This window comes from Symphalangus syndactylus, chromosome 2 (assembly GCF_028878055.3).
Source record: "Symphalangus syndactylus isolate Jambi chromosome 2, NHGRI_mSymSyn1-v2.1_pri, whole genome shotgun sequence".
Lineage (NCBI taxonomy): Eukaryota > Metazoa > Chordata > Mammalia > Primates > Hylobatidae > Symphalangus > Symphalangus syndactylus.
Genome location: NC_072424.2, coordinates 3,979,095 through 4,001,380, shown reverse-complemented (window position 1 = coordinate 4,001,380; position 22,286 = coordinate 3,979,095).

The window sequence follows — 22,286 nt, the reverse complement described above, 5'->3', positions numbered from 1 at the left end:
TCTGATCTGAGCATTCAGCTAACAGAGTTAAACCATACTTTTGATTGAGCAGTTTTGAAACACTCTGTCTGTAGAAAATGCAACTGGACATTCGTAGCGCTAAGTGGGTAATAGTGGAAAAAAGAATATGTTCAAATATAAACTACACAGAAGCATTGTATGAAACTTCTTTCTGTTCTGTGCATTCAACTAACAGAGTTGAACCTTACTTTTGATTGAGCCTTTCTGAAATACTCTTTCTGTAGAAACTGCAATTGGACATTCTGAGCGCTAAGAGGCCTCTATTGGGAAAAATAATAACTTCAAATAAAAACTACACAGAAGCATTGTGTGAAACTTATTTCTGATATGTTCATTAAGCTAACAGAGTTAAACCATACTTTTGATTGCGCAGTTCTGAACACTCTTTCTGTAGAAAATGCAAGTGGACATTCGGAGCGCTAAGAGGGTAATAGTGGAAAAAGGAATATATTCAAATATAAACTACACAGTAGCATTCTGTGAAAATTCTTTCTGTTCTGTGCATTCAACTAACAGAGTTGAACCTTACTTTTGATTGAGCCGTTCTGAAACACTCTTTCTGTAGAAACTGCAATTGGACATGCTAAGCGCTAAGAGGCCTACATTGGGAAAAATAATATCTTCAACTAAAAACTACACAGATGCATTCTGTGAAACTTATTTCTGAGCTGTAAATTCAGTTAACAGAGATAAAACATATTTTTGATTGAGCAGTTATGAAACACGCTTTTTGTAGAAAATGCAAGTGGAAATTCGGAGCGCTAAGAGGGTAATAGTGGAAAAAGGAATGTCTTCAAATATAAACTACACAGAATCACTCGGTGAAACTTCTTTCTCATCTGTGCATTCAGCTAACAGAGTTAAACCATACTTTTGATTGAGCAGATCTGAACACTCTTTCTGTAGAAAATGCAACTGGACATTTGGAGCGCTAAGAGCGTAGTAGTGGAAAAAGGAATATATTCAAATGTAAACTACACAGAAGCATTCTGTGAAACTTCTTTCTGATCTGAGCATTCAGCTAACAGAGTTAAACCATACTTTTGATTGAGCAGGTTTGAAACACTCTGTCTGTAGAAAATGCAACTGGACATTCGTAGCGCTAAGTGGGTAATAGTGGAAAAAAGAATATGTTCAAATATAAACTACACAGAAGCATTGTATGAAACTTCTTTCTGTTCTGTGCATTCAACTAACAGAGTTGAACCTTACTTTTGATTGAGCCGTTCTGAAACACTCTTTCTGTAGAAACTGCAATTGGACATTCTGAGCGCTAGGAGGCCTATATTGGGAAAAAGAATGTCTACAAATAAAAACTACAGAGAAGAATTGTGTGAAACTTCTTTCTGTTCTGTTTGTTCAACTAGAAGAGTTGAACCTTAGTTTTGATTGAGCCGTTCTGAAACACTCTTTCTGTAGAAAATGCAAGTGGAGATTCGGAGCGCTAAGAGGGTAATAGTGGAAAAAGGAATGTCTCCAAATATAAACTACACAGAATCATTCCGTGAAACTTTTTTCTGATCTGTGCATTCAGCTAACAGAGTTAAACCATACTTTTGATTGAGCAGATCTGAACACTCTTTCTGTAGAAAATGCAACTGGACATTTGGAGCGCTAAGGGAGTAGTATTAAAAAAAGGAATATATTCAAATATAAACTACACAGAAGCATTCTGTGAAACTTCTTTCTGATCTGAGCATTCAGCTAACCGAGTTAAACCATACTTTTGATTGAGCAGTTTTGAAACACTCCGTCTGTAGAAAATGCAACTGGACATTCGTAGCGCTAAGTGGGTAATAGTGGAAAAAAGCATATGTTCAAATATAAACTACACAGAAGCATTGTATGAAACTTCTTTCTGTTCTGTGCATTCAACTAACGGAGTTGAACCTTAGTTTTGATTGAGCCTTTCTGAAACACTCTTTCTGTAGAAACTGCAATTGGACATTCTGAGCGCTAAGAGGCCTCTATTGGGAAAAATAATATCTTCAAATAAAAACTACACAGAAGCATTGTGTGAAACTTATTTCTGATATGTTCATTAAGCTAACAGAGTTAAACCATACTTTTGATTGCGCAGTTCTGAACACTCTTTCTGTAGAAAATGCAAGTGGACATTCGGAGCGCTAAGAGGGTAATAGTGGAAAAAGGAATATATTCAAATATAAACTACACAGTAGCATTCTGTGAAAATTCTTTCTGTTCTGTGCATTCAACTAACAGAGTTGAAACTTACTTTTGATTGAGCCGTTCTGAAACACTCTTTCTGTAGAAACTGCAATTGGACATGCTAAGCGCTAAGAGGCCTACATTGGGAAAAAGAATATCTTCAAATAAAAACTACACAGATGCATTCTGTGAAACTTATTTCTGATCTGTAAATTCAGTTAACAGAGATAAAACATATTTTTGATTCAGCAGTTATGAAACACTCTTTTTGTAGAAAATGCAAGTGGAGATTTTGAGCTCTAAGAGGGTAATAGTGGAAAAAGGAATGTCTTCAAATATAAACTACACAGAATCATTCGGTGAAACTTCTTTCTGATCTGTGCATTCAGCTAACAGAGTTAAACCATACTTTTGATTGAGCAGATCTGAACACTCTTTCTGTAGAAAATGCAACTGGACATTTGGAGCGCTAAGAGCGTAGTAGTGGAAAAAGGAATATATTCAAATATAAACTACACAGAAGCATTCTGTGAAACTTCTTTCTGATCTGAACATTCAGCTAACGGAGTTAAACCATACTTTTGATTGAGCAGTTTTGAAACACTCTGTCTGTAGAAAATGCAACTGGACATTCGTAGTGCTAAGTGGGTAATAGTGGAAAAAAGAATATGTTCAAATATAAACTACACAGAAGCATTGTATGAAACTTCTTTCTGTTCTGTGCATTCAACTAACAGAGTTGAACCTTACTTTTCATTGAGGCGTTCTGAATCACTCTTTCTGTAGAAACTGCAATTGGACATTCTGAGCGCTAAGAGGCCTATATTGGGAAAAAGAATGTCTACAAATAAAAACCACACAGAAGAATTGTGTGAAACTTCTTTCTGTTCTGTTTGTTCAACTAAAAGAGTTGAAACTTAGTTTTGATTGAGCCGTTCTGAAACACTCTTTCTGTAGAAAATGCAAGTGGAAATTCGGAGCGCTAAGAGGGTAATAGTGGAAAAAGGAATGTCTCCAAATATAAACTACACAGAATCATTCTGTGAAACTTCTTTCTGATCTGTGCATTCAGCTAACAGAGTTATACCATACTTTTGATTGAGCAGATCTGAACACTCTTTCTGTAGAAAATGCAACTGGACATTTGGAGCGCTAAGAGAGTAGTAGTGGAAAAAGTAATATATTCAAATATAAACTACACAGAAGCATTCTGTGAAACTTCTTTCTGATCTGAGCATTCAGCTAACAGAGTTAAACCATACTTTTGATTGAGCAGTTTTGAAACACTCTGTCTGTAGAAAATGCAACTGGACATTCGTAGCGCTAAGTGGGTAATAGTGGAAAAAAGAATATGTTCAAATATAAACTACACAGAAGCATTGTATGAAACTTCTTTCTGTTCTGTGCATTCAACTAACAGAGTTGAACCTTACTTTTGATTGAGCCTTTCTGAAATACTCTTTCTGTAGAAACTGCAATTGGACATTCTGAGCGCTAAGAGGCCTCTATTGGGAAAAATAATAACTTCAAATAAAAACTACACAGAAGCATTGTGTGAAACTTATTTCTGATATGTTCATTAAGCTAACAGAGTTAAACCATACTTTTGATTGCGCAGTTCTGAACACTCTTTCTGTAGAAAATGCAAGTGGACATTCGGAGCGCTAAGAGGGTAATAGTGGAAAAAGGAATATATTCAAATATAAACTACACAGTAGCATTCTGTGAAAATTCTTTCTGTTCTGTGCATTCAACTAACAGAGTTGAACCTTACTTTTGATTGAGCCGTTCTGAAACACTCTTTCTGTAGAAACTGCAATTGGACATGCTAAGCGCTAAGAGGCCTACATTGGGAAAAATAATATCTTCAACTAAAAACTACACAGATGCATTCTGTGAAACTTATTTCTGAGCTGTAAATTCAGTTAACAGAGATAAAACATATTTTTGATTGAGCAGTTATGAAACACGCTTTTTGTAGAAAATGCAAGTGGAGATTCGGAGCGCTAAAAGTTTAATAGTGGAAAAAGGAATGTCTTCAAATATAAACTACACAGAATCACTCGGTGAAACTTCTTTCTCATCTGTGCATTCAGCTAACAGAGTTAAACCATACTTTTGATTGAGCAGATCTGAACACTCTTTCTGTAGAAAATGCAACTGGACATTTGGAGCGCTAAGAGCGTAGTAGTGGAAAAAGGAATATATTCAAATGTAAACTACACAGAAGCATTCTGTGAAACTTCTTTCTGATCTGAGCATTCAGCTAACAGAGTTAAACCATACTTTTGATTGAGCAGGTTTGAAACACTCTGTCTGTAGAAAATGCAACTGGACATTCGTAGCGCTAAGTGGGTAATAGTGGAAAAAAGAATATGTTCAAATATAAACTACACAGAAGCATTGTATGAAACTTCTTTCTGTTCTGTGCATTCAACTAACAGAGTTGAACCTTACTTTTGATTGAGCCGTTCTGAAACACTCTTTCTGTAGAAACTGCAATTGGACATTCTGAGCGCTAGGAGGCCTATATTGGGAAAAAGAATGTCTACAAATAAAAACTACAGAGAAGAATTGTGTGAAACTTCTTTCTGTTCTGTTTGTTCAACTAGAAGAGTTGAACCTTAGTTTTGATTGAGCCGTTCTGAAACACTCTTTCTGTAGAAAATGCAAGTGGAGATTCGGAGCGCTAAGAGGGTAATAGTGGAAAAAGGAATGTCTCCAAATATAAACTACACAGAATCATTCCGTGAAACTTTTTTCTGATCTGTGCATTCAGCTAACAGAGTTAAACCATACTTTTGATTGAGCAGATCTGAACACTCTTTCTGTAGAAAATGCAACTGGACATTTGGAGCGCTAAGGGAGTAGTATTAAAAAAAGGAATATATTCAAATATAAACTACACAGAAGCATTCTGTGAAACTTCTTTCTGATCTGAGCATTCAGCTAACCGAGTTAAACCATACTTTTGATTGAGCAGTTTTGAAACACTCCGTCTGTAGAAAATGCAACTGGACATTCGTAGCGCTAAGTGGGTAATAGTGGAAAAAAGCATATGTTCAAATATAAACTACACAGAAGCATTGTATGAAACTTCTTTCTGTTCTGTGCATTCAACTAACGGAGTTGAACCTTAGTTTTGATTGAGCCTTTCTGAAACACTCTTTCTGTAGAAACTGCAATTGGACATTCTGAGCGCTAAGAGGCCTCTATTGGGAAAAATAATATCTTCAAATAAAAACTACACAGAAGCATTGTGTGAAACTTATTTCTGATATGTTCATTAAGCTAACAGAGTTAAACCATACTTTTGATTGCGCAGTTCTGAACACTCTTTCTGTAGAAAATGCAAGTGGACATTCGGAGCGCTAAGAGGGTAATAGTGGAAAAAGGAATATATTCAAATATAAACTACACAGTAGCATTCTGTGAAAATTCTTTCTGTTCTGTGCATTCAACTAACAGAGTTGAAACTTACTTTTGATTGAGCCGTTCTGAAACACTCTTTCTGTAGAAACTGCAATTGGACATGCTAAGCGCTAAGAGGCCTACATTGGGAAAAAGAATATCTTCAAATAAAAACTACACAGATGCATTCTGTGAAACTTATTTCTGATCTGTAAATTCAGTTAACAGAGATAAAACATATTTTTGATTCAGCAGTTATGAAACACTCTTTTTGTAGAAAATGCAAGTGGAGATTTTGAGCTCTAAGAGGGTAATAGTGGAAAAAGGAATGTCTTCAAATATAAACTACACAGAATCATTCGGTGAAACTTCTTTCTGATCTGTGCATTCAGCTAACAGAGTTAAACCATACTTTTGATTGAGCAGATCTGAACACTCTTTCTGTAGAAAATGCAACTGGACATTTGGAGCGCTAAGAGCGTAGTAGTGGAAAAAGGAATATATTCAAATATAAACTACACAGAAGCATTCAGTGAAACTTCTTTCTGATCTGAACATTCAGCTAACGGAGTTAAACCATACTTTTGATTGAGCAGTTTTGAAACACTCTGTCTGTAGAAAATGCAACTGGACATTCGTAGTGCTAAGTGGGTAATAGTGGAAAAAAGAATATGTTCAAATATAAACTACACAGAAGCATTGTATGAAACTTCTTTCTGTTCTGTGCATTCAACTAACAGAGTTGAACCTTACTTTTCATTGAGGCGTTCTGCATCACTCTTTCTGTAGAAACTGCAATTGGACATTCTGAGCGCTAAGAGGCCTATATTGGGAAAAAGAATGTCTACAAATAAAAACCACACAGAAGAATTGTGTGAAACTTCTTTCTGTTCTGTTTGTTCAACTAAAAGAGTTGAAACTTAGTTTTGATTGAGCCGTTCTGAAACACTCTTTCTGTAGAAAATGCAAGTGGAAATTCGGAGCGCTAAGAGGGTAATAGTGGAAAAAGGAATGTCTCCAAATATAAACTACACAGAATCATTCTGTGAAACTTCTTTCTGATCTGTGCATTCAGCTAACAGAGTTATACCATACTTTTGATTGAGCAGATCTGAACACTCTTTCTATAGAAAATGCAACTAGACATTTGGAGCGCTAAGAGAGTAGTAGTGGAAAAAGGAATATATTCAAATATAAACTACACAGAAGCATTCTGTGAAACTTCTTTCTGATCTGAGCATTCAGCTAACAGAGTTAAACCATACTTTTGATTGAGCAGTTTTGAAACACTCGGTCTGTAGAAAATGCAACTGGACATTCGTAGCGCTAAGTGGGTAATAGTGGAAAAAAGAATATGTTCAAATATAAACTACACAGAAGCATTGTATGAAACTTCTTTCTGTTCTGTGCATTCAACTAACAGAGTTGAACCTTACTTTTGATTGAGCCTTTCTGAAACACTCTTTCTGTAGAAACTGCAATTGGACATTCTGAGCGCTAAGAGGCCTCTATTGGGAAAAATAACATCTTCAAATAAAAACTACACAGAAGCATTGTGTGAAACTTATTTCTGATATGTTCATTAAGCTAACAGAGTTAAACCATACTTTTGATTGCGCAGTTCTGAACACTCTTTCTGTAGAAAATGCAAGTGGACATTCGGAGCGCTAAGAGGGTAATAGTGGAAAAAGGAATATATTCAAATATAAACTACACAGTAGCATTCTGTGAAAATACTTTCTGTTCTGTGCATTCAACTAACAGAGTTGAACCTTACTTTTGATTGAGCCGTTCTGAAACACTCTTTCTGTAGAAACTGCAATTGGACATGCTAAGCGCTAAGAGGCCTACATTGGGAAAAAGAATATCTTCAAATAAAAACTACACAGATGCATTCTGTGAAACTTATTTCTGATCTGTAAATTCAGGTAACAGAGATAAAGCATATTTTTGATTGAGCAGTTATGAAACACTCTTTTTGTAGAAAATGCAAGTGGAGATTCGGAGCGCTAAGCGGGTAATAGTGGAAAAAGGAATGTCTTCAAATATAAACTACACAGAAACATTCGGTGAAACTTCTTTCTGATCTGTGCATTCAGCTAACAGTGTTAAACCATACTTTTGATTGAGCAGATCTGAACACTCTTTCTGTAGAAAATGCAACTGGACATTTGGAGCGCTAAGGGAGTAGTATTAAAAAAAGGAATATATTCAAATATAAACTACACAGAAGCATTCTGTGAAACTTCTTTCTGATCTGAGCATTCAGCTAACCGAGTTAAACCATACTTTTGATTGAGCAGTTTTGAAACACTCCGTCTGTAGAAAATGCAACTGGACATTCGTAGCGCTAAGTGGGTAATAGTGGAAAAAAGCATATGTTCAAATATAAACTACACAGAAGCATTGTATGAAACTTCTTTCTGTTCTGTGCATTCAACTAACGGAGTTGAACCTTAGTTTTGATTGAGCCTTTCTGAAACACTCTTTCTGTAGAAACTGCAATTGGACATTCTGAGCGCTAAGAGGCCTCTATTGGGAAAAATAATATCTTCAAATAAAAACTACACAGAAGCATTGTGTGAAACTTATTTCTGATATGTTCATTAAGCTAACAGAGTTAAACCATACTTTTGATTGCGCAGTTCTGAACACTCTTTCTGTAGAAAATGCAAGTGGACATTCGGAGCGCTAAGAGGGTAATAGTGGAAAAAGGAATATATTCAAATATAAACTACACAGTAGCATTCTGTGAAAATTCTTTCTGTTCTGTGCATTCAACTAACAGAGTTGAAACTTACTTTTGATTGAGCCGTTCTGAAACACTCTTTCTGTAGAAACTGCAATTGGACATGCTAAGCGCTAAGAGGCCTACATTGGGAAAAAGAATATCTTCAAATAAAAACTACACAGATGCATTCTGTGAAACTTATTTCTGATCTGTAAATTCAGTTAACAGAGATAAAACATATTTTTGATTCAGCAGTTATGAAACACTCTTTTTGTAGAAAATGCAAGTGGAGATTTTGAGCTCTAAGAGGGTAATAGTGGAAAAAGGAATGTCTTCAAATATAAACTACACAGAATCATTCGGTGAAACTTCTTTCTGATCTGTGCATTCAGCTAACAGAGTTAAACCATACTTTTGATTGAGCAGATCTGAACACTCTTTCTGTAGAAAATGCAACTGGACATTTGGAGCGCTAAGAGCGTAGTAGTGGAAAAAGGAATATATTCAAATATAAACTACACAGAAGCATTCTGTGAAACTTCTTTCTGATCTGAACATTCAGCTAACGGAGTTAAACCATACTTTTGATTGAGCAGTTTTGAAACACTCTGTCTGTAGAAAATGCAACTGGACATTCGTAGTGCTAAGTGGGTAATAGTGGAAAAAAGAATATGTTCAAATATAAACTACACAGAAGCATTGTATGAAACTTCTTTCTGTTCTGTGCATTCAACTAACAGAGTTGAACCTTACTTTTCATTGAGGCGTTCTGAATCACTCTTTCTGTAGAAACTGCAATTGGACATTCTGAGCGCTAAGAGGCCTATATTGGGAAAAAGAATGTCTACAAATAAAAACCACACAGAAGAATTGTGTGAAACTTCTTTCTGTTCTGTTTGTTCAACTAAAAGAGTTGAAACTTAGTTTTGATTGAGCCGTTCTGAAACACTCTTTCTGTAGAAAATGCAAGTGGAAATTCGGAGCGCTAAGAGGGTAATAGTGGAAAAAGGAATGTCTCCAAATATAAACTACACAGAATCATTCTGTGAAACTTCTTTCTGATCTGTGCATTCAGCTAACAGAGTTATACCATACTTTTGATTGAGCAGATCTGAACACTCTTTCTGTAGAAAATGCAACTGGACATTTGGAGCGCTAAGAGAGTAGTAGTGGAAAAAGTAATATATTCAAATATAAACTACACAGAAGCATTCTGTGAAACTTCTTTCTGATCTGAGCATTCAGCTAACAGAGTTAAACCATACTTTTGATTGAGCAGTTTTGAAACACTCTGTCTGTAGAAAATGCAACTGGACATTCGTAGCGCTAAGTGGGTAATAGTGGAAAAAAGAATATGTTCAAATATAAACTACACAGAAGCATTGTATGAAACTTCTTTCTGTTCTGTGCATTCAACTAACAGAGTTGAACCTTACTTTTGATTGAGCCTTTCTGAAATACTCTTTCTGTAGAAACTGCAATTGGACATTCTGAGCGCTAAGAGGCCTCTATTGGGAAAAATAATAACTTCAAATAAAAACTACACAGAAGCATTGTGTGAAACTTATTTCTGATATGTTCATTAAGCTAACAGAGTTAAACCATACTTTTGATTGCGCAGTTCTGAACACTCTTTCTGTAGAAAATGCAAGTGGACATTCGGAGCGCTAAGAGGGTAATAGTGGAAAAAGGAATATATTCAAATATAAACTACACAGTAGCATTCTGTGAAAATTCTTTCTGTTCTGTGCATTCAACTAACAGAGTTGAACCTTACTTTTGATTGAGCCGTTCTGAAACACTCTTTCTGTAGAAACTGCAATTGGACATGCTAAGCGCTAAGAGGCCTACATTGGGAAAAATAATATCTTCAACTAAAAACTACACAGATGCATTCTGTGAAACTTATTTCTGAGCTGTAAATTCAGTTAACAGAGATAAAACATATTTTTGATTGAGCAGTTATGAAACACGCTTTTTGTAGAAAATGCAAGTGGAGATTCGGAGCGCTAAGAGTTTAATAGTGGAAAAAGGAATGTCTTCAAATATAAACTACACAGAATCACTCGGTGAAACTTCTTTCTCATCTGTGCATTCAGCTAACAGAGTTAAACCATACTTTTGATTGAGCAGATCTGAACACTCTTTCTGTAGAAAATGCAACTGGACATTTGGAGCGCTAAGAGCGTAGTAGTGGAAAAAGGAATATATTCAAATGTAAACTACACAGAAGCATTCTGTGAAACTTCTTTCTGATCTGAGCATTCAGCTAACAGAGTTAAACCATACTTTTGATTGAGCAGGTTTGAAACACTCTGTCTGTAGAAAATGCAACTGGACATTCGTAGCGCTAAGTGGGTAATAGTGGAAAAAAGAATATGTTCAAATATAAACTACACAGAAGCATTGTATGAAACTTCTTTCTGTTCTGTGCATTCAACTAACAGAGTTGAACCTTACTTTTGATTGAGCCGTTCTGAAACACTCTTTCTGTAGAAACTGCAATTGGACATTCTGAGCGCTAGGAGGCCTATATTGGGAAAAAGAATGTCTACAAATAAAAACTACAGAGAAGAATTGTGTGAAACTTCTTTCTGTTCTGTTTGTTCAACTAGAAGAGTTGAACCTTAGTTTTGATTGAGCCGTTCTGAAACACTCTTTCTGTAGAAAATGCAAGTGGAGATTCGGAGCGCTAAGAGGGTAATAGTGGAAAAAGGAATGTCTCCAAATATAAACTACACAGAATCATTCCGTGAAACTTTTTTCTGATCTGTGCATTCAGCTAACAGAGTTAAACCATACTTTTGATTGAGCAGATCTGAACACTCTTTCTGTAGAAAATGCAACTGGACATTTGGAGCGCTAAGGGAGTAGTATTAAAAAAAGGAATATATTCAAATATAAACTACACAGAAGCATTCTGTGAAACTTCTTTCTGATCTGAGCATTCAGCTAACCGAGTTAAACCATACTTTTGATTGAGCAGTTTTGAAACACTCCGTCTGTAGAAAATGCAACTGGACATTCGTAGCGCTAAGTGGGTAATAGTGGAAAAAAGCATATGTTCAAATATAAACTACACAGAAGCATTGTATGAAACTTCTTTCTGTTCTGTGCATTCAACTAACGGAGTTGAACCTTAGTTTTGATTGAGCCTTTCTGAAACACTCTTTCTGTAGAAACTGCAATTGGACATTCTGAGCGCTAAGAGGCCTCTATTGGGAAAAATAATATCTTCAAATAAAAACTACACAGAAGCATTGTGTGAAACTTATTTCTGATATGTTCATTAAGCTAACAGAGTTAAACCATACTTTTGATTGCGCAGTTCTGAACACTCTTTCTGTAGAAAATGCAAGTGGACATTCGGAGCGCTAAGAGGGTAATAGTGGAAAAAGGAATATATTCAAATATAAACTACACAGTAGCATTCTGTGAAAATTCTTTCTGTTCTGTGCATTCAACTAACAGAGTTGAAACTTACTTTTGATTGAGCCGTTCTGAAACACTCTTTCTGTAGAAACTGCAATTGGACATGCTAAGCGCTAAGAGGCCTACATTGGGAAAAAGAATATCTTCAAATAAAAACTACACAGATGCATTCTGTGAAACTTATTTCTGATCTGTAAATTCAGTTAACAGAGATAAAACATATTTTTGATTCAGCAGTTATGAAACACTCTTTTTGTAGAAAATGCAAGTGGAGATTTTGAGCTCTAAGAGGGTAATAGTGGAAAAAGGAATGTCTTCAAATATAAACTACACAGAATCATTCGGTGAAACTTCTTTCTGATCTGTGCATTCAGCTAACAGAGTTAAACCATACTTTTGATTGAGCAGATCTGAACACTCTTTCTGTAGAAAATGCAACTGGACATTTGGAGCGCTAAGAGCGTAGTAGTGGAAAAAGGAATATATTCAAATATAAACTACACAGAAGCATTCAGTGAAACTTCTTTCTGATCTGAACATTCAGCTAACGGAGTTAAACCATACTTTTGATTGAGCAGTTTTGAAACACTCTGTCTGTAGAAAATGCAACTGGACATTCGTAGTGCTAAGTGGGTAATAGTGGAAAAAATAATATGTTCAAATATAAACTACACAGAAGCATTGTATGAAACTTCTTTCTGTTCTGTGCATTCAACTAACAGAGTTGAACCTTACTTTTCATTGAGGCGTTCTGCATCACTCTTTCTGTAGAAACTGCAATTGGACATTCTGAGCGCTAAGAGGCCTATATTGGGAAAAAGAATGTCTACAAATAAAAACCACACAGAAGAATTGTGTGAAACTTCTTTCTGTTCTGTTTGTTCAACTAAAAGAGTTGAAACTTAGTTTTGATTGAGCCGTTCTGAAACACTCTTTCTGTAGAAAATGCAAGTGGAAATTCGGAGCGCTAAGAGGGTAATAGTGGAAAAAGGAATGTCTCCAAATATAAACTACACAGAATCATTCTGTGAAACTTCTTTCTGATCTGTGCATTCAGCTAACAGAGTTATACCATACTTTTGATTGAGCAGATCTGAACACTCTTTCTATAGAAAATGCAACTAGACATTTGGAGCGCTAAGAGAGTAGTAGTGGAAAAAGGAATATATTCAAATATAAACTACACAGAAGCATTCTGTGAAACTTCTTTCTGATCTGAGCATTCAGCTAACAGAGTTAAACCATACTTTTGATTGAGCAGTTTTGAAACACTCGGTCTGTAGAAAATGCAACTGGACATTCGTAGCGCTAAGTGGGTAATAGTGGAAAAAAGAATATGTTCAAATATAAACTACACAGAAGCATTGTATGAAACTTCTTTCTGTTCTGTGCATTCAACTAACAGAGTTGAACCTTACTTTTGATTGAGCCTTTCTGAAACACTCTTTCTGTAGAAACTGCAATTGGACATTCTGAGCGCTAAGAGGCCTCTATTGGGAAAAATAATATCTTCAAATAAAAACTACACAGAAGCATTGTGTGAAACTTATTTCTGATATGTTCATTAAGCTAACAGAGTTAAACCATACTTTTGATTGCGCAGTTCTGAACACTCTTTCTGTAGAAAATGCAAGTGGACATTCGGAGCGCTAAGAGGGTAATAGTGGAAAAAGGAATATATTCAAATATAAACTACACAGTAGCATTCTGTGAAAATACTTTCTGTTCTGTGCATTCAACTAACAGAGTTGAACCTTACTTTTGATTGAGCCGTTCTGAAACACTCTTTCTGTAGAAACTGCAATTGGACATGCTAAGCGCTAAGAGGCCTACATTGGGAAAAAGAATATCTTCAAATAAAAACTACACAGATGCATTCTGTGAAACTTATTTCTGATCTGTAAATTCAGGTAACAGAGATAAAGCATATTTTTGATTGAGCAGTTATGAAACACTCTTTTTGTAGAAAATGCAAGTGGAGATTCGGAGCGCTAAGCGGGTAATAGTGGAAAAAGGAATGTCTTCAAATATAAACTACACAGAAACATTCGGTGAAACTTCTTTCTGATCTGTGCATTCAGCTAACAGAGTTAAACCATACTTTTGATTGAGCAGATCTGAACACTCTTTCTGTAGAAAATGCAACTGGACATTTGGAGCGCTAAGAGCGTAGTAGTGGAAAAAGGAATATATTCAAATATAAACTACACAGTAGCATTCTGTGAAAATTCTTTCTGTTCTGTGCATTCAACTAACAGAGTTGAACCTTACTTTTGATTGAGCCGTTCTGAAACACTCTTTCTGTAGAAACTGCAATTGGACATTCTGAGCGCTAAGAGGCCTATATTGGGAAAAAGAATGTCTACAAATAAAAACTACACAGAAGAATTGTGTGAAACTTCTTTCTGTTCTGTTTGTTCAACTAAAAGAGTTGAACCTTTGTTTTGATTGAGCCGTTCTGAAACACTCTTTCTGTAGAAAATGCAAGTGGAGGTTCGGAGCGCTAAGAGGGTAATAGTGGAAATAGGAATGTCTCCAAATATAAACTACACAGAATCATTCTGTGAAACTTCTTTCTGATCTGTGCATACAGTTAACAGTGTTAAACCATACTTTTGATTGAGCAGATCTGAACACTCTTTCTGTAGAAAATGCAACTGGACATTTGGAGCGCTAAGAGAGTAGTAGTGGAAAAAGGAATATATTCAAATATAAACTACACAGAAGCATTCTGTGAAACTTCTTTCTGATCTGAGCATTCAGCTAACAGAGTTAAACCATACTTTTGATTGAGCAGTTTTGAAACACTCTGTCTGTAGAAAATGCAACTGGACATTCGTAGCGCTAAGTTGGTAATAGTGGAAATAAATATGTTCAAATATAAACTACATAGAAGCATAGTATGAAACTTCTTTCTGTTCTGTGCATTCAACTAACAGAGTTGAACCTTACTTTTGATTGAGCCTTTCTGAAACACTCTTTCTGTAGAAACTGCAATTGGACATTCAGAGCGCTAAGAGGCCTCTATTGGGAAAAATAATATCTTCAAATAAAAACTACACAGAAGCATTGTGTGAAACTTATTTCTGATATGTTCATTAAGCTAACAGAGTTAAACCATACTTTTGATTGCGCAGTTCTGAACACTCTTTCTGTAGAAAATGCAAGTGGACATTCGGAGCGCTAAGAGGGTAATAGTGGAAAAAGGAATATATTCAAATATAAACTACGCAGTAGCATTCTGTGAAAACTCTTACTGTTCTGTGCATTCAGCTAACAGAGTTGAACCTTACTTTTGATTGAGCCGTTCTGAAACACTCTTTCTGTAGAAACTGCAATTGGACATGCTAAGCGCTAAGAGGCCTACATTGGGAAAAAGAATATCTTCAAATAAAAACTACAAAGATGCATTCTGTGAAACTTATTTCTGATGTGTAAATTCAGTTAACAGAGATAAAACATATTTTTGATTGAGCAGTTATGAAACACTCTTTTTGTAGAAAATGCAAGTGGAGATTCGGAGCGCTAAGAGCGTAATAGTGGAAAAAGGAATGTCTTCAAATATAAACTACACAGAATCATTCGGTGAAACTTCTTTCTGATCTGTGCATTCAGCTAACAGAGTTAAACCATACTTTTGATTGAGCAGATCTGAACACTCTTTCTGTAGAAAATGCAACTGGACATTTGGAGCGCTAAGAGCGTAGTAGTGGAAAAAGGAATATATTCAAATATAAACTACACAGAAGCATTCTGTGAAATTTCTTTCTGATCTGAGCATTCAGCTAACAGAGTTAAACCATACTTTTGATTGAGCAGTTTTGAAACACTCTGTCTGTAGAAAATGCAACTGGACATTCGTAGCGCTAAGTGGGTAAAAGTGGAAAAAAGAATATGTTCAAATATAAACTACACAGAAGCATTCTGTGAAACTTCTTTCTGTTCTGTGCATTCAAATAACAGAGTTGAACCTTACTTTTGATTGAGCCGTTCTGAAACACTCTTTCTGTAGAAACTTCAATTGGACATTCTGAGCGCTAGGAGGCCTATATTGGGAAAAAGAATGTCTACAAATAAAAACTACACAGAAGAATTGTGTGAAACATCTTTCTGTTCTGTTTGTTCAACTAAAAGAGTTGAACCTTAGTTTTGATTGAGCCGTTCTGAAACACTCTTTCTGTAGAAAATGCAAGTGGAGATTCGGAGCGCTAAGAGGGTAATAGTGGAAAAAGGAATGTCTCCAAATATAAACTACACAGAATCATTCTGTGAAACTTCTTTCTGATCTGTGCATTCTGCTAACAGAGTTAAACCATACTTTTGATTGAACAGATCTGAACACTCTTTCTATAGAAAATGCAACTAGACATTTGGAGCGCTAAGAGAGTAGTAGTGGAAAAAGGAATATATTCAAATATAAACTACACAGAAGCATTCTGTGAAACTTCTTTCCGATCTGAGCATTCAGCTAACAGAGTTAAACCATACTTTTGATTGAGCAGTTTTGAAACACTCTGTCTGTAGAAAATGCAACTGGACATTCGTAGCGCTAAGTGGGTAATAGTGGAAAAAAGAATATGTTCAAATATAAACTACACAGAAGCATTGTATGAAACTTCTTTCTGTTCTGTGCATTCAACTAACAGAGTTGAACCTTACTTTTGATTGAGCCTTTCTGAAACACTCTTTCTGTAGAAACTGCAATTGGACATTCTGAGCGCTAAGAGGCCTCTATTGGGAAAAATAATATCTTCAAATAAAAACTACACAGAAGCATTGTGTGAAACTTATTTCTGATATGTTCATTAAGCTAACAGAGTTAAACCATACTTTTAATTGCGCAGTTCTGAACACTCTTTCTGTAGAAAATGCAAGTGGACATTCGGAGCGCTAAGAGGGTAATAGTGGAAAAAGGAATATATTCAAATATAAACTACACAGTAGCATTCTGTGAAAATTCTTTCTGTTCTGTGCATTCAACTAACAGAGTTGAACCTTACTTTTGATTGAGCCGTTCTGAAACACTCTTTCTGTAGAAACTGCAATTGGACATGCTAAGCGCTAAGAGGCCTACATTGGGAAAAAGAATATCTTCAAATAAAAACTACACAGATGCATTCTGTGAAACTTATTTCTGTTCTGTAAATTCAGTTAACAGAGATAAAACATATTTTTGATTGAGCAGTTATGAAACACTCTTTTTGTAGAAAATGCAAGTGGAGATTCGGAGCGCTAAGAGGGTAATAGTGGAAAAAGGAATGTCTTCAAATATGAACTACACAGAATCATTCGGTGAAACTTCTTTCTGATCTGTGCATTCAGCTAACAGAGTTAAACCATACTTTTGATTGAGCAGATCTGAACACTCTTTCTGTAGAAAATGCAACTGGACATTTGGAGCGCTAAGAGCGTAGTAGTGGAAAAAGGAATATATTCAAATATAAACTACACAGAAGCATTCTGTGAAACTTCTTTCTGATCTGAGCATTCAGCTAACAGAGTTAAACCATACTTTTGATTGAGCAGATCTGAACACTCTTTCTGTAGAAAATGCAACTGGACATTTGGAGCGCTAAGAGCGTAGTAGTGGAAAAAGGAATATATTCAAATATAAACTACACAGAAGCATTCTGTGAAACTTCTTTCTGATCTGAACATTCAGCTAACGGAGTTAAACCATACTTTTGATTGAGCAGTTTTGAAACACTCTGTCTGTAGAAAATGCAACTGGACATTCGTAGCGCTAAGTGGGTAATAGTGGAAAAAAGAATATGTTCAAATATAAACTACACAGAAGCATTGTATGAAACTTCTTTCTGTTCTGTGCATTCAACTAACAGAGTTGAACCTTACTTTTGATTGAGCCTTTCTGAAACACTCTTTCTGTAGAAACTGCAATTGGACATTCTGAGCGCTAAGAGGCCTCTATTGGGAAATATAATATCTTCAAATAAAAACTACACAGAAGCATTGTGTGAAACTTATTTCTGATATGTTCATTAAGCTAACAGAGTTAAACCATACTTTTGATTGCGCAGTTCTGAACACTCTTTCTGTAGAAAATGCAAGTGGACATTCGGAGCGCTAAGAGGGTAATAGTGGAAAAAGGAATATATTCAAATATAAACTACACAGTAGCATTCTGTGAAAATCCTTTCTGTTCTGTGCATTCAACTAACAGAGTTGAACCTTACTTTTGATTGAGCCGTTCTGAAACACTCTTTCTGTAGAAACTGCAATTGGACATGCTAAGCGCTAAGAGGCCTACATTGGGAAAAAGAATATCTTCAAATAAAAACTACACAGATGCATTCTGTGAAACTTATTTCTGATCTGTAAATTCAGGTAACAGAGATAAAGCATATTTTTGATTGAGCAGTTATGAAACACTCTTTTTGTAGAAAATGCAAGTGGAGATTCGGAGCGCTAAGAGGGTAATAGTGGAAAAAGGAATGTCTTCAAATATAAACTACACAGAAACATTCGGTGAAACTTCTTTCTGATCTGTGCATTCAGCTAACAGAGTTAAACCATACTTTTGATTGAGCAGATCTGAACACTCTTTCTGTAGAAAATGCAACTGGACATTTGGAGCGCTAAGAGCGCAGTAGTGGAAAAAGGAATATATTCAAATATAAACTACACAGTAGCATTCTGTGAAAATTCTTTCTGTTCTGTGCATTCAACTAACAGAGTTGAACCTTACTTTTGATTGAGCCGTTCTGAAACACTCTTTCTGTAGAAACTGCAATTGGACATTCTGAGCGCTAAGAGGCCTATATTGGGAAAAAGAATGTCTACAAATAAAAACTACACAGAAGAATTGTGTGAAACTTCTTTCTGTTCTGTTTGTTCAACTAAAAGAGTTGAACCTTTGTTTTGATTGAGCCGTTCTGAAACACTCTTTCTGTAGAAAATGCAAGTGGAGGTTCGGAGCGCTAAGAGGGTAATAGTGGAAATAGGAATGTCTCCAAATATAAACTACACAGAATCATTCTGTGAAACTTCTTTCTGATCTGTGCATTCAGTTAACAGTGTTAAACCATACTTTTGATTGAGCAGATCTGAACACTCTTTCTGTAGAAAATGCAACTGGACATTTGGAGCGCTAAGAGAGAAGTAGTGGAAAAAGGAATATATTCAAATATAAACTACACAGAAGCATTCTGTGAAACTTCTTTCTGATCTGAGCATTCAGCTAACAGAGTTAAACCATACTTTTGATTGAGCAGTTTTGAAACACTCTGTCTGTAGAAAATGCAACTGGACATTCGTAGCGCTAAGTGGGTAATAGTGGAAAAAAGAATATGTTCAAATATAAACTACACAGAAGCATTGTATGAAACTTCTTTCTGTTCTGTGCATTCAACTAACAGAGTTGAACCTTACTTTTGATTGAGCCTTTCTGAAATACTCTTTCTGTAGAAACTGCAATTGGACATTCAGAGCGCTAAGAGGCCTCTATTGGGAAAAATAATATCTTCAAATAAAAACTACACAGAAACATTGTGTGAAACTTATTTCTGATATGTTCATTAAGCTAACAGAGTTAAACTATACTTTTGATTGCGCAGTTCTGAACACTCTTTCTGTAGAAAATGCAAGTGGACATTCGGAGCGCTAAGAGGGTAATAGTGGAAAAAGGAATATATTCAAATATAAACTACACAGTAGCATTCTGTGAAAACTCTTACTGTTCTGTGCATTCAGCTAACAGAGTTGAACCTTACTTTTGATTGAGCCGTTCTGAAACACTCTTTCTGTAGAAACTGCAATTGGACATGCTAAGCGCTAAGAGGCCTACATTGGGAAAAAGAATATCTTCAAATAAAAACTACAAAGATGCATTCTGTGAAACTTATTTCTGATGTGTAAATTCAGTTAACAGAGATAAAACATATTTTTGATTGAGCAGTTATGAAACACTCTTTTTGTAGAAAATGCAAGTGGAGATTCGGAGCGCTAAGAGGGTAATAGTGGAAAAAGGAATGTCTTCAAATATAAACTACACAGAATAATTCGGTGAAACTTCTTTCTGATCTGTGCATTCAGCTAACAGAGTTAAACCATACTTTTGATTGAGCAGATCTGAACACTCTTTCTGTAGAAAATGCAACTGGACATTTGGAGCGCTAAGAGCGTAGTAGTGGAAAAAGGAATATATTCAAATATAAACTACACAGAAGCATTCTGTGAAACTTCTTTCTGATCTGAGCATTCAGCTAACAGAGTTAAACCATACTTTTGATTGAGCAGTTTTGAAACACTCTGTCTGTAGAAAATGCAACTGGACATTCGTAGCGCTAAGTGGGTAAAAGTGGAAAAAAGAATATGTTCAAATATAAACTACACAGAAGCATTCTGTGAAACTTCTTTCTGTTCTGTGCATTCAAATAACAGAGTTGAACCTTACTTTTGATTGAGCCGTTCTGAAACACTCTTTCTGTAGAAACTGCAATTGGACATTCTGAGCGCTAGGAGGCCTATATTGGGAAAAAGAATGTCTACAAATAAAAACTACACAGAAGAATTGTGTGAAACATCTTTCTGTTCTGTTTGTTCAACTAAAAGAGTTGAACCTTAGTTTTGATTGAGCCGTTCTGAAACACTCTTTCTGTAGAAAATGCAAGTGGAGATTCGGAGCGCTAAGAGGGTAATAGTGGAAAAAGGAATGTCTCCAAATATAAACTACACAGAATCATTCTGTGAAACTTCTTTCTGATCTGTGCATTCAGCTAACAGAGTTAAACCATACTTTTGATTGAACAGATCTGAACACTCTTTCTATAGAAAATGCAACTAGACATTTGGAGCGCTAAGAGAGTAGTAGTGGAAAAAGGAATATATTCAAATATAAACTACACAGAAGCATTCTGTGAAACTTCTTTCTGATCTGAGCATTCAGCTAACGGAGTTAAACCATACTTTTGATTGAGCAGTTTTGAAACACTCTGTCTGTAGAAAATGCAACTGGACATTCGTAGCACTAAGTGGGTAATAGTGGAAAAAAGAATATGTTCAAATATAAACTACACAGAAGCATTGTATGAAACTTCTTTCTGTTCTGTGCATTCAACTAACAGAGTTGAACCTTACTTTTGATTGAGCCTTTCTGAAACACTCTTTCTGTAGAAACTGCAATTGGACATTCTGAGCGCTAAGAGGCCTCTATTGGGAAAAATAATAACTTCAAATAAAAACTACACAGAAGCATTGTGTGAAACTTATTTCTGATATGTTCATTAAGCTAACAGAGTTAAACCATACTTTTGATTGCGCAGTTCTGAACACTCTTTCTGTAGAAAATGCAAGTGGACATTCGGAGCGCTAAGAGGGTAATAGTGGAAAAAGGAATATATTCAAATATAAACTACACAGTAGCATTCTGTGAAAATACTTTCTGTTCTGTGCATTCAACTAACAGAGTTGAACCTTACTTTTGATTGAGCCGTTCTGAAACACTCTTTCTGTAGAAACTGCAATTGGACATGCTAAGCGCTAAGAGGCCTACATTGGGAAAAAGAATATCTTCAAATAAAAACTACACAGATGCATTCTGTGAAACTTATTTCTGATCTGTAAATTCAGGTAACAGAGATAAAGCATATTTTTGATTGAGCAGTTATGAAACACTCTTTTTGTAGAAAATGCAAGTGGAGATTCGGTGCGCTAAGAGGGTAATAGTGGAAAAAGGAATGTCTTCAAATATAAACTACACAGAAACATTCGGTGAAACTTCTTTCTGATCTGTGCATTCAGCTAACAGAGTTAAACCATACTTTTGATTGAGCAGATCTGAACACTCTTTCTGTAGAAAATGCAACTGGACATTTGGAGCGCTAAGAGCGCAGTAGTGGAAAAAGGAATATATTCAAATATAAACTACACAGTAGCATTCTGTGAAAATTCTTTCTGTTCTGTGCATTCAACTAACAGAGTTGAACCTTACTTTTGATTGAGCCGTTCTGAAACACTCTTTCTGTAGAAACTGCAATTGGACATTCTGAGCGCTAAGAGGCCTATATTGGGAAAAAGAATGTCTACAAATAAAAACTACACAGAAGAATTGTGTGAAACTTCTTTCTGTTCTGTTTGTTCAACTAAAAGAGTTGAACCTTTGTTTTGATTGAGCCGTTCTGAAACACTCTTTCTGTAGAAAATGCAAGTGGAGGTTCGGAGCGCTAAGAGGGTAATAGTGGAAATAGGAATGTCTCCAAATATAAACTACACAGAATCATTCTGTGAAACTTCTTTCTGATCTGTGCATTCAGTTAACAGTGTTAAACCATACTTTTGATTGAGCAGATCTGAACACTCTTTCTGTAGAAAATGCAACTGGACATTTGGAGCGCTAAGAGAGAAGTAGTGGAAAAAGGAATATATTCAAATATAAACTACACAGAAGCATTCTGTGAAACTTCTTTCTGATCTGAGCATTCAGCTAACAGAGTTAAACCATACTTTTGATTGAGCAGTTTTGAAACACTCTGTCTGTAGAAAATGCAACTGGACATTCGTAGCG